The following is an 18,917-nucleotide window of genomic DNA, read 5'->3' as shown; positions in this document are numbered from 1 at the left end:
GCAAAGTTGTTTTCTCCTGTGGCTTTTTTGCACGAGAAAAAAAACTGGACAGTTATTCAGAGGAAAATATAGGCTGCAAGCCTGCAATCTTGTAAAGTAATCTTGTAACCCTGACCTCAGGGCTAGACTGGTCCCAGGTGGAGTCAGCGTGTCCTCCATTTCCCCAGTCATCCATTAATTACTTGATTGGATTTATTGGGCTTTGCCTATCTGGAACAGGATGCATATGAGCAATTCTATTTCTATGGAGTGAGGCTATGATATAGTGGCTGGGTTATGGTTATCAAGCAAACCTTCTGAGGCTCCTTTGAAGAGCTTTTAAACATCCTGCCTCTTGTTCACTTGAAGCAATGTAATGGTCTAATGTTCGATGTAGGATAGCTCACATTTCCAAATGCCAGGCGGCAATGGCTAAATCAAATGGCCATGATTAAAGAGGGCAAAATAACTATGCTGTTAAAGCAGGGACTAATTTGCCTAGTCCAGTGCTATCATGCAAAGCACTAGCGGAGCGACATGCGTTATATCAATGTCACATAAGGTTCACAGCACCGCAGCAAAATCAAGGCCATTACTAACCATGCTAAGTCTCTCTCACCGGGTCAACAAAGATTAAATAAATGACTTAAGCTAAAGCAAAGCTTAACCCCTTGACTGCAGGCAGCATACACCCAACAATGGACCAAGGTCAGCAGCTGTGGCAGTCTGAATGGAATATCTTACTAATAAATGGTGCTGAAGATTTCGCTCTCGAAAACCCAACGCATTAAAAAGGCATTCTGCCTTATCTCATGGGTTCTCAGCTATAAGCACTGCTTACCGGTGGGACCATGCGAAATACAATCCTAACACTCTGTTTTAATGTTTAGAAACGTCAATAAATCAGCGCTTGCGATGCGCCCTGCACACCAATTTTCAGGCACTAGACTACCGAACAGTGGACATCCCCTGCAGCCGGACCTTCATATCAAATAGGAATGTAGATTGATATGGAGACTTACGAAAAAGATTCACCCAGTTTGAACATCATATTGTTTTTGTGAATCTATCAATTCCCTGGGTCATTTCACGTGTATCTGAGCTATTACCGTTCAAGCCGGCAGAAGATCGGTTGGTATGATGTAGCATTGCGATAACGCCGCTCTCATTACACTGGCAGTTAGTAAGTTGACTTTTAGACTGCATACATCATACATTTCAAATTTCAATACTGTCCGATGTCATAATGCAGGAGGTTCTCTTTTTCGTTAAATTCCTATCTCGAAAAATGTGTAATTTAACAGAGGCGATAAAACATTTCTCCTATTTGTCTGCCTTTTCAGTCCAGGGTGCATTGCATGTTGTCGTTGCGAATGTCAGACTCCACTCTGAGGCACATCGATCTCCAGGTTGAACATGGTGAGATTGTAGACTCCTAAATTAATAGTGCAGTTTGTTCAGGTGATTTTACAGCTAACTAGCCACTTCACATGGTGATATTGACGTTGGTATTACTGTGAGCCGCAACATTTGTTAGCTAGCTAATAGAGAGAGCATTGTGGGTTTTGTAGTCAACTTCAGCTGCAACAGATTTCCACAACACATTTTCATGTTGCTTCCAACCTTAACAAAATGAAACATTTCACAAAAAATATAGTTCTCACATATTAGTGTAACACTAAGTTATAGGAATTAGTGGTTTCGGAGGATTCTTTAAGTTGTCTGCATGCTCCCATCCAAAACATTTTGTGCACAAACATTTTTCTCGAGGCAAGCCCAAGTTCGGGAGCTGAAGTCTATGGCCCTTTGTTGGTTCATTGGTCAACAGTAGGCATTCTTCAATTAAGTGTTTGTCATTCAACGATACTCATTTTCATGCAAATGTGTCCACTTCAGAAAAACTGCATCATAGATGTAAAATTGTGCGACTAAGATCTCCTCTGCAAAAAACACAGTAATGACAGATTTCTTGAGTTATCATAGATTAATTTAGACTATTTTGAGGAAGTGTATACTGGCACTGGTGTCTCAAGAGAGATAAACCGTGCTATTGTGGGTTTTTTCAAGTTTTTCAAGCGAAGGTCTTTAAAGGGAGTATGCGACTTGGGCTGATGCCATTCGAGTCAACAGGTCGATTATATGCACGCAGCTCTTTCTCCTACACCCTCCTTTTTCTTTTAACTAATAGTTATTACAATTATTATGATCATCATAATAAGTCATGTCATTTGTATGCGTCTTATACACTGCTCAACAAAAATAAAAGGGAACACTTAAACAAGTCAATCACACTTCTGTGAAATCAAACTGTCTACTTAGGAAGCAACACTGATTGACAATAAATTTCACATGCTGTTGTGCAAATGGAATAGACAACAGGTGGAAATTATAGGCAATTAGCAAGACACCCCCAATAAAGGAGTGGTTCTGCAGGTGGGGACCACAGACCACTTCTCAGTTCCCATGCTTCCTGGCTGATGTTTTGGTCACTTTTGAATGCTGGCGGTGCTTTCACTGTAGTGGTAGCATGAGACGGAGTCTACAACCCACACAAGTGGCTCAGGTAGTGCAGCTCATCCAGGATGACACATCAATGCGAGCTGTGGCAAGAAGGTCTGCTGTGTCTGTCAGCGTAGTGTCCAGAGCATGGAGGCGCTACCAGGAGACAGTCCAGTACATCAGGAGACGTGGAGGAGGCCGTAGGAGGGCAATAACCCTGCAGCAGGACCGCTACCTCCGCCTTTGTGCAAGGAGGAGCACTGCCAGAGTCCTGCAAAATGACCTCCAGCAGGCCACAAATGTGCATGTTTCTGCTCAAACGGTCAGAAACAGACTCCATGAGGGTGGTAATGAGGGCCCGACGTCCACAGGTGGGGGTTGTGCTTACAGCCCAACACCGTGCAGGACGTTTGGCATTTGCCAGAGAACACCAAGATTGGCAAATTCGCCACTGGTGCCCTGTGCTCTTCACAGATGAAAGCACGTTCACACTGAGCACGTGACAGAGTCTGGAGACGCCGTGGAGAACGTTCTGCTGCCTGCAACATCCTCCAGCGTGACCGGTTTGGTAGTGGGTCATTCATGGTGTGGGGTGGAATTTCTTTGGGGGGCCGCACAGCCCTCCATGTGCTCGCCAGAGGTAGCCTGACTGCCATTAGGTACCGAGATGAGATCCTCAGACCCCTTGTGAGAGCATATGCTGGTGCGGTTGGCCCTGGGTTCCTCCTAATGCAAGACAATGTGTCTGGAGTGTGTCAGCAGTTCCTGCAAGAGGAAGGCATTGATGCCATGGACTCGTTCCCCAGACCTGAATCCAATTGAGCACATCTGGGACATCATGTCTCGCTCCATCCACCAACGCCACGTTGCACCACAGACTGTCCAGGAGTTGGCGGATGCTTTAGTCCAGGTCTGGGAGGAGATCGCTCAGGAGACCATGCGCCACCTCATCAGGAGCATGCCCAGGCGTTGTAGGGAGGTCATACAGGCACGTGGAGGGCACACACACTACTGACCTCATTTTGACTTGTTTTAAGGACATTACATCAAAGTTGGATCAGCCTGTAGTGTGGTTTTCCACTTTAATTTTGAATGTGACTCCAAATCCAGACCTCCATGGGTTGATAAATTTGATTTCCATTGATAATTTCTGCGTGATTTTGTTGTCAGCACATTCAACTATGTAATGAAAAAAGTATTCAATTAGATTATTTCATTCATTCAGATCTAGGATGTGTTATTTTAGGGTTCCCTTTATTTTTTTGAGCAGTGTACATTGCATTCGGGAAGTATTTAGACCCCTTGACTTTCTCTACATTTTGTTATAGCCTTATTGTAAAAATGATTAAATTATTTTCCCCTACATCAATCTACACACAATACCCTATAATGACAAGGCAAAAACAGGACTGTATAAATTTGTACAGCTATTTTCAGGTCTCTCCAGAGATGTTGGATTGGGTTCAAGTCCGGGCTCTAGCTCAAGGACATTCAGAGACTTGTCCTGAAGCCACTCCTGCGTTGTCTTGGCTGTGTGCTTAAGGTCGTTGTCCCGTTGGAAGGTGAATCTCCGCCCCAGTCTGAGGTCCTGAGTGCTCTGGAGCATGTTTAAAATCAAGGATCTCACTGTACTTTGCTCTGTTCATCTGTCCCTTTAACGTGAATAGTCTCCCAGTCCGTTGCTGAAAAACATCCCCACAGCATGATGCTGTCACGACCAGGCTTCACCGTAAGGATGCTATCGGCCAGTTGATGAGCGCTGCCTGGTTTCCTCCAGACGTGACGCTTAGCATTCATTTCAAAGAGTTTTATCTTGGTTTCATCAGACCAGAGAATCTTGTTTCTCATGGTCTGAGAGTCCTATAGGTTCCTTTTGGCGAACTCCAAGCAGGATTTCACGTGCCTTTTACCGAGGGAGGAGTGGCTTCCATTTGAGCGTTGGCCAGTAACCGAAAGGTTGCTGGATCGAATCCCTGAGCTGACTAGGTAAACATTTGTCGTTCTGCCCGAGCAAAGCAGTTAAGCCACTATTCCCTGGGTGCAGAAGACTTGGATGTCGATTAAGGCAGCCCCCCAAACCTCTCCGATTCAGAGGGGTTGGGTTAAATGCGGAAGACACATTTCAGTTGAAAGCATTCAGTTGTACAACTGACTAGGTATCCGCCTTTCCCTTTCCTCTGTCTACTACCATAAAGGCCTGATTGGTGGAGTGTTGCAGAGATGGCTGTCCTTCTGGAAGGTTCTCCCATCTCCACAGAGGAACTCTGGAGTGTTGTCAGAGTGACCATTAGGTTCTTGGTCACCTCCCTGACCAAGGCCCTTCTCCCCTGATTGTTCAGTTTGGTTGGGCAGCCAGCTCCAGGAAGAGTCATGTTGGTTCCAAACGTCTTCCATTTAAGAATGATGGAGGCCACTGTGTTCTTGGGGACCGGCAATGCTGCAGAATTTGGTACCCTTCCCCAGATCTGTGCCTCGACACAATCCGGTCTCGGAGCTCCACAGACAATTCCTTCAACCTTATGGCTTGGTTTTTGCTCTGACGAGCACGGTCAACTGTGGGACCTTAGGTGTTTGGACATGATTTGGAAAGGTGCCTATCAATTGAATTTACCACAGGTGGACTCCAATCAAGTTGTAGAAACATCAAGGATGATCAATGGAAACAGGATGCACCTGAGCTAAATTTCAAGTCTCATAGCAAAGGGTCTGAATACTTATGTAAATAAGGTGGGGGAGGGGGGTTGTAATAAAATGTTGTATTTGATCAATTTTAGCATAAGGCTGTAACGTAACAAAATGCGTAAAAAGTGAAGGGGTCTGAATGCTTTACAAAGGCACTGTACACGGCAAAAAAAATTGACCAATCGATTGGTCGAAAGATTAATAGGCTACACTGATAACTCATGCTTGACTGCCAAACGTATACATGTCCCCATAATATTTAAATTAAGGAACTGTGATAACCATTATTTTAGCAATTCATGGTATATGCCACCCCAAATAAAAATGCTTCACATCCTGCTGATTTGAGCTGCTGAACAGTATTTGCACATGAGCCGCATTTATGGATGAGAAAGTGAAATTGCCCTTTCCAATAAATTTTGCACAGCGGGGAATCGGGGATGCTCTGCGTTGCGATCTATTGCCTAGGACATCAACAGCCAAGAATTCATTAAAGAAGATATGTAGCACAGCACTTTTTGCCCATTTTGGCCTAATTAAATTGATGCATTTGGCGATGATGAACTTCAATTCCACTTGAGCATTGTAGAATAGCTTAGCCACTCATTAATAGCATAATCTATACTTAATATACTCTTGGTGAATTTACATGGCACTGCAAGATAAGACATTGCGAGATACAAATTAAAGATATAGCCTACGCGCACAGTTACGACTGACTGTCTCCCCCTTCTTTGGTCTGTTGCGTCTAGAATACCTTAGCCTACTCATTGATAACCCCTACTTTTGTGAACTTGAGACATTTCAAGTCAAGAAATTGACAGATACAGCATTGCAAGATACAGCATTTGAATACCGACGCATGGTTAGGACTGTCTGCCTGGTTGTCGACTTGCTTATCTATGCCCCCCACCCAGCTCCTTATTTGCTGTGAAAGACGCAAAAAAAAGTTTGTGCTCGGAAGTAGCCAACGTCAACTACGATGGGTAAGGAGTCGAGGAATTGAGTCATTTGGCGTCGACTCTCAACGACTACTTGATTATCCATGGTCTACGCAAATGTTACAAATGTTTATAGCACAGCATTGTAGAATACTAATTTCTGATTGGTTAGAAGGGCATTCTGAAATGGACATTAAAACCAGGTAACGGGACACTTGTAAAAGATATCGGGACACCTTGCAATCCTGACGCAATATGCACCTACATATACAGACCATACTAAATACAAAGTTACAGAAAGCTAAACCAACAACCACACTACATTGTAAATGCAGATCCATCGAGGAAAAACTTAGCTAGCTAGTATTGATGTTTCAGCAAAGATGTGGGTTTTTTGGAGCATTTGATAGCCTAAAGTGGTGAGTGATGAACTAGAATTTCTCCGGTCCCTATGTTGCAGTATCTAGATTGTCATATCGTCAAACCGTTCTTCTCTCACACTGTGGTTTCTGGTATAAGCGGTTTAGTACACAAGTGGGCGCCAAAAAACACAAAAAAGCCCATTTGGCATCTATATATAGCGAAGCTGCATGGGGCTGCTAGCTAAATATGTTAACGAGCGCAAACAATATGCAAAGACGGGTAATCAAGCTCATAAAGTTCTACATATCTAGGTAGGAGCGACCGAATGTCATTTTTGTTGAGTTTGGACATTACAAGCGAATGTGAATGAGACATTGTGCAAAGTAACAAAGTTTTGACGAATTGCAGCACTGGCGCTCCAGCAGCATGTCTACAAGATGTGTGGAGACTGGAGTCGCTAGGGTAACTGGCCTGCCTGCTCTAAGATGAGGGGGGAGGAGCAGACGGGCTGAGAACAGAGAAGAGAAAAATACAAGGAAATCAAGATAGCAATGGCAGCTGTACAAATAACTCATCCAAAAGGGCTTACCTTCTCAAACACGGCAGAAAGCTAACACAATATGATTCTCCGTCACCTTATTAATTCAGCCACTTTTAGATAGCAAAAAAACAGGGGTCGTGTTTACGCATAATTCAGTGTTTTTCAAACATTAGAAATGTGATGACCATGCATAGTTTTATTTATTTATTGTAAGCTCATTTACTTGTGTGGCTGCCAGCCAAATAGTGTTGTCATCTGATGAAAATGGAAGCCATTTTATGTCGAATGTGTTGCACTAATGTATTTTCTGTGATGGAAAACGATAGTTGCACGTCCCTGATTACCCCAGTGAAGCAATAAAACACTACTTTCAATATAAATCTTGACCCCCTGTCAATACACAGCTGGACTCATCTGCTCCCGCTTTCTCCTGTTGTGCTATTTAAGTGATAATGCAGAGAAGCCGGGGTTTGGAGGATATATTGGCACGGGTGTTAGGCCCGAGACGAAGCCGAGGGCTGGCAAACTGTGCCAATTTATCTTCCAAACGTCGGCATCAATGGCATTATCACTTTTATTCAACGGGTTAACATATTCAAATAATGATTAACATATTTTCACAAAAACGTTATGTTGAGGAATTTATTCATACTAGTTCATCCTTCCGCAAGATACAGTCTAATGAGGCGCGATTATACCTGGCATAGAAAATGTGTTCTCTCGTCAGAAAACCGGTGTTCAGAGGAGCTAGCCTACAACACAGCTAACACAATCACCTCAAACTGAAGCTGGAATGACTGCAAACTAGCTGCACTTCATTTAGTTTGATCTTTTTCCAATTTACATTTCTTTGTATATATATCCATAAAAATTACACCAGCTGATTCATGGTTTTGAGTGTCTGACAATGTTACAAATGTCAGACACAGACAGCAAGGTTTATAAAAATCTTAGCAGCTGAAAACTAAATGTTAGTCTAAAAGAAATGCGAGATAATGTCTAGATGCTTTTTATAGTGGAGATGAAGTTTATAAAATGTCTGGCTGGGCTGATGAGAGTGGATTGCACAGTCAGATGGAACACAGTAAATAGGCATTTTAACATTATAGATTTAGCCGGTAGTAAGTTGTGAAATAGACATCGGCTGAAATGAGGTTTTAACTAATCAACATTAGACCCAACACGTAGTGCTTAGATACAGCCCTTAGCCGTGGTATATTGGCCATATACCACAAACCCCTGATGTGCCTTATTGCTATTATAAACTGGTTACCAACGTAATAAGAGCCGCATTCAGGGCTCGAACCACCCAGCTCATAATTACAAACAAACATGTGGCTCAACTGTGCTCGGGAACTAAGTAAGTAACTAAGTAATTCAACATGTAAAATAACGTGACAGGTGAAATAAGAACGCAATCTGCTTCATCTAACGCATTGCACAAGTTGCCTGCAGGTATTTACTTAAAGTAGCGACAAATATTATAATTTATTTTAAACTTCACAGTATTGATGTTATTGAAAACCCATCCTGTGGCTATTTCCAAACACTATGAGGTACACCTCCTAAGCCTATTTCTGATTGGCTGGAAGGGCTTTTATAGAGCATGCATTAAGGTATATCCTCACAGTAGAATTCAAAGGCTATAGTTCATGCTTACTTGTTCTATGTTTGACCTGCTTTTGATAGCAACAGTCGAATTAAAAACATTACTGGCATTGCTGAATTGGATTTTCATAATAGCAAGCTGATGGTTTGGTTAGCTAAAAGAGTGAGTCTGTTTGGTTACCCAGGCAACTACTATTGCTATCTTGTAAACTTGCTAACTACTTGAGTGGACGTTGAACACATTTCTACAGGCAAATGAATAATTATACCATTGGTATAAAAGGGATTATAAACTGGGTGGTTCGAGCCCTGAATGCTGATTGGCTGAAAACCGTGGTATTTCAGGCACTATACCACAGGTTTAACAAAACATTAATTCTTACTGCTCTAATTACGTTGGTAACCAGTTTATAATAGCAATAAGGCATCTAGGAGGGTTGTGGTATATGGTTAATATAACACACCCCCTCGTGCATTATTGCTTAATAATCAGCTCAGGGCTCTGTGTTCTATAGAAAATAATGAACGTCATGGAAGTTGTTTTCCTTCGATGCGCTAGCAGCCCCTTGTTGATTATCTCTTCCTTATTGTGGTCCTAAATGCATCATAATAAAATGTTGCCCAAGATTCTAACCCTCTCAAATTACCTTGTGCTCGCCCAATGCCAATTAGACATCACCATAACATTAGGTCCGTGAAGAACAGTGTAGCCAGCCATCACCAATCAAATGTAGGCTAGCTACTTCTGAAACATTATCCAAATCACGTGTTACGTGCGACATTTTGTATATCACATGCAGCCAAACAAAAATCGTTGCTGCAATGCAAAAATGTGCACTTTTATGTTCTCCATTTCAAATTACACCGTCTGGTTGACAATCGATTAAAATGTATTACCCGGGATGTGAACACCTTGAATTTGCTGCCCGTGACAATTTATAAGAATAACCACAGGCTTCAGTCACTCACTATCTGTGATAAAACACATCAAATTACACGGTCCACTATTCTAAAACAAACGATATTTCACCTTGAATTTAGTAACAATGTAGTATAACGTTAAAACTACTATTTGGCTGACTATTCCAGCTGGATCCTGAACGGCTCAGGCGCAATTGTATTGTTTAGTCTAGCCTACCATTTGTCTACGCGACATCGAATTATACGGAAAGCGGATGGGCTTTTGTGATGCATAGCTAGCTAGCTGGCTACAATGAAACGAATTACGTTAGCTACCTACCTAGATGTCCTCGCCAGCTTTGCTGATACAAAACACACTTATGTCACATAAATGCAATACTATTAAAACACAATAACACAGGACAACAAATCGAATCATACATTATGAAAATAGAACCTAGATGGCGACGGCTCAATAATAGTGGTTAACGTTCGCTAGTTGTGCTAGCTAAATCCAAGTAACGTTAATCTCAAACTGACAAAACATTACATTACCCTGGGATTCAATGGCTTTACAGGTCGACCTTAATAAAAACTCAAATACTGACATTAGCTCACGTTTTTATTAACCCATTTATGAAAAACGATTGGTTTGCTGTCCTTGGTTGGGAGCAGGCTCGAGAAATACATTCTGGTCATCTCTGGCGTTCGAGTAATATTTATCAGACTACTACTTAACTAGTTAGTTATAACTGTAGCTAATTATAGCTAGCAATTACCGCTGCATTTAGTAATACATGATGTACTGTTTGGGATCTAAAGTTAAATTGCACCGCATTCTGCAAATAGTAACTACGGACGCTATGAGCCAAATGAGTGCATACCAGCTTGCTAAAGCTAACGAGCTAGCCGCTCCAACTGAAACCCCGCATTACTATGATCCATGCAACAGAGAAACAATGATGCTCGGCTTTGAGTGAATCTCTCGCTGGTTGAAACGATTTGCGTTTGACATTTCCACGTAACTCGACAAATTTCAACAAATACTCAAAATTAAATGGATATGTATATTTACCTACACATGACCGCTATTTGCATTAAACGTTCGTATTCTCTTCCCTTTCTCGTTCTTTTTAGGTTTTATAGCCAAAACATTGTTGTCTTGGGGCCCCTGCTTTCTTCCATCTTGTCTTGGCGCGGGGAATTATGGGTCTAGCGAGCGGACGGGTCCTGAGAGGGGAGGAGACAGGGGTTTCCCCTAGAGTCAGCGCTATCTGGGGTCCTTGGGACGTCCATACCGTGAATCAAAAACCCTAACCTTAACCCTTACCTTTAACAATTTTACATTTAAACTTCAATGAGGTAGGGATTTCTCACCGAACCCGGAAAGCAATGAGCTTTCCACTAGCTTTGATAGCCACAAAGTCAGATTCCACAGCCGCAAAGCCCAAATTGGCAAATAAACAACACTTAATTTAAGGTTTAGGTTAGGAATAAGGTTAGCAGTGTGGTTAGATATAAGGTTAGGGTTAGGTTTAAAATGAAATTTTAGGAAGATATATTGTATGAATATGCTGGGTTTATGCCTTTGTGGCTATAGAAGCTAGTGACGACTGGAGACAGGCAAGAGAGTTACTGCAGACCTGCAGTACCCTAGAGATGGCTAGTGTGACCTAAGGTCACAACATCCTTTCCACTGTCAGGTCGATATTGTTGACTGGAATATTATCCACTATATTTTGTTTTATTTTATTGTGGTTCAATTGTAATTCTGTAAGGTAAATCATCATTGCACTCTAGATTAAACAAATGCAGATGTGCTTCTGATGATAGAAGTCACAACATTCTGAATATTGAGTTAATGTGGTCTTTTGCAGTGGTCTTTTGCATCATTATTTGAAACAAATGTGGTCGTCTAGGTCTCTGCCCATCTCTCTCTCTCTCACACACACACACACACACACGTTTAAATTTTCTGGTCAATCACGTACTCTAAGTGTTCATTTCATTCAAAAAGTAAAGAGGTAGTTCTTTATCAATATTGCAATGTTTCCAGATGTTTTTCAATGTTAAAATGTTTCAGTGAAGCAAGTTAAGAAAGTTACAAGGATTGGGGTCCTTCCTTTGGGTTCAAGTTCCAGCTGTGTTGGGGACAGATTTCTGTGTAGCACCTTTAGTCTGGTGAGCTTGAAGCACAGCCACTTCCTCATCCACATTGGACCACAGGGATTCTTGGAACTTCAGCATGTGGAGCAACTCAGAGTTTTGTAACTCCAGCAGCATGTCTGTGATCTTCTTAGACTGGCAGGGGTGCATGTTCTGTATGAGGGTGAAGAGATTCTCACCCAGCATTTGCTTCTGTTCCTGGGGAGGAAGAGCAGCAGCCAGCACAGAGGCCATCTGAGGCTCCTGGACTTGAATATGGAAAGCTGTGGGTATTGGGTTGCTTTGTAATGTTGTACTCCTGGATGGGGGAAGATATGAGAAATGATTTCCAAGGACACCAAAGCTTGCTTCAGTTACATTTGTAATGAACGAGAAGCTTGCTGTGCGCTCCTTCTATAGGAATTTCTTGACATCTGTAACGGCTCTCGTTGGTAGAAGGAGACCAAGGCGCAGCGTGGTAGGCGTACATCGTAACTTTATTGATGACACCAAACAAAATAACAAGGTCAAAAAACGAAAGCGCACAGTTCTGTCAGGCTACAGAAACTAAACAGAAAACAAGATCCCACAACCTAATGGTGGGGAAAAGGGCTGCCTAAGTACGATCCACAATCAGATACAACGATAGACAGCTGCCTCTGATTGGGAACCACACTCGGTCAAAAACAAAAAAACAGAAGACATAGAATTTCCCACCCGAGTCACACCCCGACCTAACCTAACATAGAGAATAATAAGGATCTCTAAGGTCAGGGCGTGACAACATCAAAAGAGCTAGGGATTTTTCTGCCATTGAAATCCTTGGGCGGGCTGTTTCCGGTTGCCAAGTCCAGAGAGTGTAATATTTAAAAAAAATATATATATATAACTTTTTTTCCCCAGTAAAATTTCAGAATGAAAAAACGCTTTCAGTGTAAACATAAACTAGTAAAACCAGATATATATAGAATGTAGAAAAGATAATGGACCTATATATTTCTAAATAATTTAATTTCTGAGAACTAACAACTAAGTAAAAGCTAGACAGTTTTTCACAGCTCCATGGCAAAATGTGTAGAATTGCAGGAAATGTATTTTAAAATTGAAAAATTGTTTCTCAGTTCCAAGGAGAAATTAGTAGAATTGAAGGACATTGGCTTAAAAATGCCAAAATTACTCTAAACCGCCATGGGCGGGATCTCTAAAATTGTATCCACATTTTGTCCATGCAGACGGTCCAACCGTGCCCCCTGCCACGCCCACCATCCAAGCCATTTTTTGATAAAAAAAAAAAAACCCTGAGAGGACACAGATCGTACATGTATTATCACACTCAGATGAATGATTATCATATTGCTTAATTGTACACTTAATTCTGTATGAATACATTTATGCATTAATTTAATTCAAAAGTAAAGAAGTGCTTCTATATCAATATTGCAATGTTTCCAGATGTTTTTCAACGTAAAAATGTTTTCTGACATTTTTACTGGTGTCTTATTTTTTCAAGGAAGTTTCAAGGATCCCTTCCTTGGGTTCAAGCTCCAGCTGTGTTGTGGACAGATTTCTGTGTAGCAGCTTTAGCCTGGCGAGCTTGAAGCACAGCCACAGCCTCATCCACCTTGCTGTGCTCTACCTCTATAGGAATTTCTTGACATCAAAAGAGCCAGGGATATTTCTGCCATTGAAATCCCTGGGTGGGCCGTTTCAGGTCACCGAGTCCAAACAGTGTAAAAAAAAATAATTCCAGCTTTTTTTCCCAATGACATTTCTGAATAAAAACTTAAAACGAGTAAAAACCAGACATAAAGTATGTAGAAAAGATAACTATTTATTTTAAAATAATGTCATCTATAAGAACTAACAATCAGCTAAACATCACTTTATGCTGTACAAACACATTTATGTAGCCCCTTCCTGCAGTCAAATGACCAAATCGCCCTCCAGTGGACACATGGGTGGAATGTTATTAATATTTAATATAATCCAGTGTTTTCTCAAACGGTTATGTTATAGTTCAGTCTTCTGTGATGTATACAACATGTAATACTGGGATACAAACTCCAAATTGAATAAATTTCAAGTCTATATCTGACATGATACTGGTGTCTTATTTTTTTAAGACCATAACCATGTGTGTGAGATGTATACTTTTGTTTCAAAGTAGACTTGTTTAAGACTACCAAGGAACACTCTGTGTGACCCTGATGTAGCCCATTGCAGTAAAAGGTTAACAAGGCACATTTCATTCCATCATACATACAGTGCATTCGGGAAAGGATTCAGACCCCTTCACTTTTTCCACATTTTTTCCCCACATGTTACTTTACAGTCTTATTCTAAAATGGATTAAATAAACAATGTTCCTCATCAATCTACACACAACACCCCATAATGACAAAGCGAAAACAGGTTTTTATGAATGTTTGCTATTTTATTAAAGAAATATATACAGAAACACCATATTTATGTAAGTAATTAGACCCATTGCTATGAGAATCGAAATTGAGCTCAGGTGCATCCTGTTCAAATTGATATGTTTTTTTTAGATATTTCTACAACTTGATTGGAGTCCACCTGTGGTAAATTCAATTGATTGAACATGATTTGGAAAAGCACACACCTGTCTATATAAGGTCCCACAGTTGACAGTGCATGTCAGAGCAAAAACATAGCCATAGGGTCAAAATAATTGTCCATAGAGCTCCGAGATAAGATAGTGTCAAGGCACAGATCTGGCGATGTTTACCAAAACGTTTCTACAGCATTGAAGGTCCCCAAGAACACAGTGGCCTCCATCATTCTTAAATGGAAGAATTCTGGAAAAACCATGACGCTTCCTGGAGCTGGCCGCCTGGCCAAACTGAGCAAATGAGGAAGAAGGGCCTTGGTCAGGGAGGTAACCAAGAACCCGATGGTCACTCTGACATAGCTCCAGAGTTCCTCTGTGGAGATGGGAGAACCTTCTAGAAGGACAACAATCTCTGCAGCACTCCACCAATCAGGTATTTATGGTAGAGTGGCCAGGTGGAAGCCACTCCTCAGGAAAAAGCACATGACAACTCGTTTTGCCTAAAGGCACCTAAAGGACTCTCAGACCATAAGAAACAAGATTCTCTGGTCTGATGAAACCAAGATTGATCCCTTTGTCCTGAATGCCAAGCGGCACGTATGGAGGAAACCAGGCACCGCTTATCACCTGGCCAATACCATCCCTACTGTGAAGCATGGGGATGGCAGCATCATGCTGTGGGGATGTTTTTCAGCGGCAGGGACTGGGAGACTAGTCAGGATCAAGGGAAAGATGAACGGAGCAAAATACAGAGAGATCCTTGATGCAAACCTGCTCCAGAGAGCTCAGGACCTCTGACTGGGGCTAAGGTTCACTTTCCAACAGGACAACGACCCTAAGCACACAGCCAAGACAAAGCAGGAGTGGCTTTGGGACGAGTCTCTGAATGTCTTTGAGTTGCCCAGCCAGAGCCTAGACTTGAACCCGATCTATGCTAGGCAAGAAGCATGGGGAAATAATGTCTTGATGCTTTTCTCCACGGGTGAGGAGTTTATGAATGCCTGTCTGTGCAGCGATGCTCCCCATCCAACCTGAGAGCGCTTGAGAGGATCTGCAGAGAAGAATGTGAGAAACCCCCCAAATACAGGTGTGCCACGCTTGTAACATCATACCCTAGAAGACTCGAGGGTGTAATCACTGCCAAAAGTTCTTCAACAAAGTACTGAGTAAAGGATCTGAATACTTATGTAAATGTCATATTTCAGTTTTTTTTAATTATACATTTGCAAGAAATTCGAAACAGTTTCTGGTTTGTCATTATTGGGCATTGTGTTTAGATTGATGAGTAAAACAAACAATTGAATCAATTTTAGAATAAGGTTGTAACATAACAAAATGTGGAAAAAGTGAAGGGGTCTGAATACTTTCCGAATGCACTGTACGTAGCCTACTTCTACTGAAGCTTGCTCATGGTTGTCAGTGTGTCTGCTCTGGCTCTGGGCTGGGGCCATGTATGGTGGCTTGGTGCCCACGATGCGGCCGTTCATCTCCGCCACTGCCTTGGTTGCTAAGGAAGCCAAAAAAAGCCCCAAAGTGGCATCCAAATACTGCTGTGGACTGGATTCATATGGCCTGTGTTACTGCCATTCTAGGAGAGATTATTTTATTTCATAGTAGGAATACTTGAGACTGTAAATCACTCCATCAGTAAGGCTAGTCCTAAAATAGATAGATGGTTGGGGAGGCCAACAGCAGATTCCATACTGTGCAAAGAGTCCCAACTGCAAGAGTTCTCTGAGTCCAGTGTGTTAACCAAGGGGAGGAGGTTGGGAGAGGGCCCCAAATCAAATTCCAAATAGCTTGCACTGCCCCTGGGGAGACCTGGTCCATTTTAAAGCCAAGAAGAACACACTGAAGAAAGACATGGTGACGCAACTCTACTTAAATAATATTGTAATGATGTTTCAGCAGAAATGTTTTTTGCTCACACTGAAACATCAAGCCGACAATGAGTGGTAACTCAAGACATCTTGGCTGAAGACGTGGCTCAGGATATTATCAGGGAATGCACACTTCAGACTTCTAAGGCTGGTCATCCTCTCTGACATTGAGTTGTCTCTGGAGGTCTGCAGGATTGTTGTCATAATCTTACTTGATGCTGCAGACCTTTATAACTTCAGGAAAGATGTCCAGCCCAAATGACCCAAACAAGTTGCTGACATGCCTGGACAAAAGAGGGGAACTGAAGTTCAGGGAGGAGCACCAGTACTCTTTTGATGAAGAGTGCAAGTGTGCTTACCCTTTCAATGTCCTGAGTAGATTATATTAATTTCTCCATTATTTATTAATGGATCATTATAGATGAAGAAATATGGTAAATGATTGCCTAGCACAGGGAAAATGTATCAAATGCTTGCTGAAATTCTTGCTCCATAGGGCTCCCGAGAGGCGCAGCAGTCTAAGTCAGTGTAAGAGGTGTCACTGTAGTCCCTGGTTCGAATCCAGGCTGCATCATGTCCGGCTGTCATTGGGAGTCCTGTAGGGCGGTGCACAGTTGGCCAGGGTAGGCTGTCATTGTAAATAAGAATTTGTTCTTAACTGACTTGCCAAGTTAAATATAAAGGAGTTCCTTTTTCAGGACCCTGTCTTTCAAAGATAATTAGTTAAAATCCAAATAACTTCACAGATCTTCATTGTAAAGAGTTTAACACTGTTTCCCATGCTTGTTCAATGAACCATAAACCATAAACCATAAACCATAAATTAATGAACATGCACCCGTTGAACGGTCGTTAAGACACTAACAGCTTAGGCAATTATGGTCACGGTTATGAAAACTTAGGACACTAAAGAGGCCTTTCTACTCACTCTGAAAACACCAAAAGAAAGATGCCCATGGTACCTGCTCATCTGCGTGAACATGCCTGAGGCATGAGGACTGTAGATGTGGCCAGGGCAATAAATTGCAATGTCCATACTGTGAGATGCCTAAGACAGCGCTACAGAACGGACAGCTGATCGTCCTCGCAGTGGCAGACCATGTGTAACAACACCAGCACAGGATCGGTACATCCAAACATCACACCTGTAGGACAGGTACAGGATGGCAACAACAACTGCCCGAATTACACCAGGAATGCACAATCCCTCCATCAGTGCTCAGACTGTCCGCAATAGGCTGAGAGAGGCTGGATTGAGGGCTTGTAGGCCTGTTGTAAGACAGGTCCTCACCAGACATCACCGGCAACAATGTCGCCTATGGGCACAAATCCACCGTCGCTGGACCAGACAGGACTGGCTAAAAGTGCTCTTCACTGACGAGTCGCGGTTTTGTCTCACCAGGGGTGATTTGCATTATCGTTGAAGGAATGAGTGTTACACCGAGGCCTGTACTCTGGAGCGGGATCGATTTGGAGGTGGAAGGTCCATCATGGTCTGGGGCGGTGTGTCACAGCATCATCGGACTGAGCTTGTTGTCATTGTCGTCAATCTCAATGTTACAGGGAAGACATCCTCCTCCCTCATGTGGTACCCTTCCTGCAGGCTCATCCTGACATGACCCTCCAGCATGACAATGCCACCAGCCATACTGCTCGTTCTGTGTGTGTTTTCCTGCAAGACAGGAATGTCAGTGTTCTGCCATGGCCAGCGAAGAGCCTGGATCTCAATCCCATTGAGCATGTTTCTGACCTGTTGGATCGTAAGGTTAGGGCTAGGGCCATTCCCTCCAGAAATGTCCTTGGTGGATGAGTGGGGTAACATCTCACAGCATCTTTCTTTTGGTGTTTTTCAGAGTGAGTAGAAAGGCCTCTTTAGTGTCCTAAGTTTTCATAACTGTGACCTTAATTGCCTACCGTCTGTAAGCTGTTGGTGTCTTAACGACCGTTCCACAGGTGCATGTTCATTAATTGTTTATGGTTCATTGAACTAGCATGGGAAACAGTGTTTAAACCCTTTACAATGAAGATCTGTGAAGTTATTTGGATTTTTACGAATTATCTTTGAAAGACGGGGTCCTGAAAATGGGCCGTTTCTTTTTTTTCTGAGTTTATTATTTTTTTAAAGTATATTTTTCTGCACATCGAAGCATACCTCTTGAGTTTTCTGTATCCTCCTGACTGGTGGTTCTTTTTTAAAAGAAACTAAATATGCTTGTCCGCATCTTTGCTCAAATCTGGATAAAAGATTGAAGGGAATGTGTGTCTTATTCAGTGCATTTAGTTATTGATTGTTTTACTAAAGTCTACTAACTTTGCCAGCAGGCAAGCCAGCTACGATAGTTAGACAAGCTAGCTACTCTAACTTGATTCATAGCCTGAAATGGCTTCTTGGTACCTAGTTATGAGGTTGGGAAATGGGGAACCTATCCGGGCTAGCTAAAGCCAGCTTCATAAAATTACTAAGTGGTTATTAGTATTGCAGAGAAAACAATTATTTTTTCTTTTTTAAACAGGACAAATCTGAGGAGGCACGCGACCCAGTGCCCTCTAAAGATGGGTTAGCTAACAATGTCACGGAAACGATGTGTGCGCGTCCATGGGGCAGAGGTCAGAGTGTTGTGGTGATTCTGAATGGACAGATTGTTAGCAAGGATGACAAGAAAGTGCCATGTGGGGAATCGTAAGTGGGTCATTTCATCTTGTTATTGAAACCATATCTTGTTTTGAGGTGTTTTGACTGATTTAATGTCAATGGTGATATGGCTAAAATTCTCTAGCGTGCTAACTTACAACTGTAGCAATGTATT

General features: G+C 42.2%; 1 protein-coding gene across 4 annotated transcripts in view; it reads right to left on the bottom strand.

Annotated features, from left to right (window-relative positions):
• znf281b (zinc finger protein 281b) overlaps positions 1 to 10,760 on the bottom strand; it is a 31,059-nt gene extending 20,299 nt beyond the window's left edge. The window contains exon 1 of one of the 4 annotated variants that reach the window (XM_090202409.1): positions 10,589 to 10,760. The gene's annotated coding sequence lies outside the window, so the exon portion shown is untranslated. The remainder of the gene's footprint in view (positions 1 to 10,588) is intronic. The other 3 variants (XM_090202407.1, XM_090202410.1, XM_090202408.1) reach the window with 3 other exon arrangements.
• Positions 10,761 to 18,917: the final 8,157 nt, after the last annotated feature.

The sequence above is a fragment of the Oncorhynchus mykiss genome, chromosome 16, assembly GCF_057628025.1.
Source record: "Oncorhynchus mykiss isolate SJ-2025 chromosome 16, ASM5762802v1, whole genome shotgun sequence".
Lineage (NCBI taxonomy): Eukaryota > Metazoa > Chordata > Actinopteri > Salmoniformes > Salmonidae > Oncorhynchus > Oncorhynchus mykiss.
Note: the sequence above shows the minus strand (reverse complement) of the source record. Positions and strands in the feature narration are given on the sequence as shown.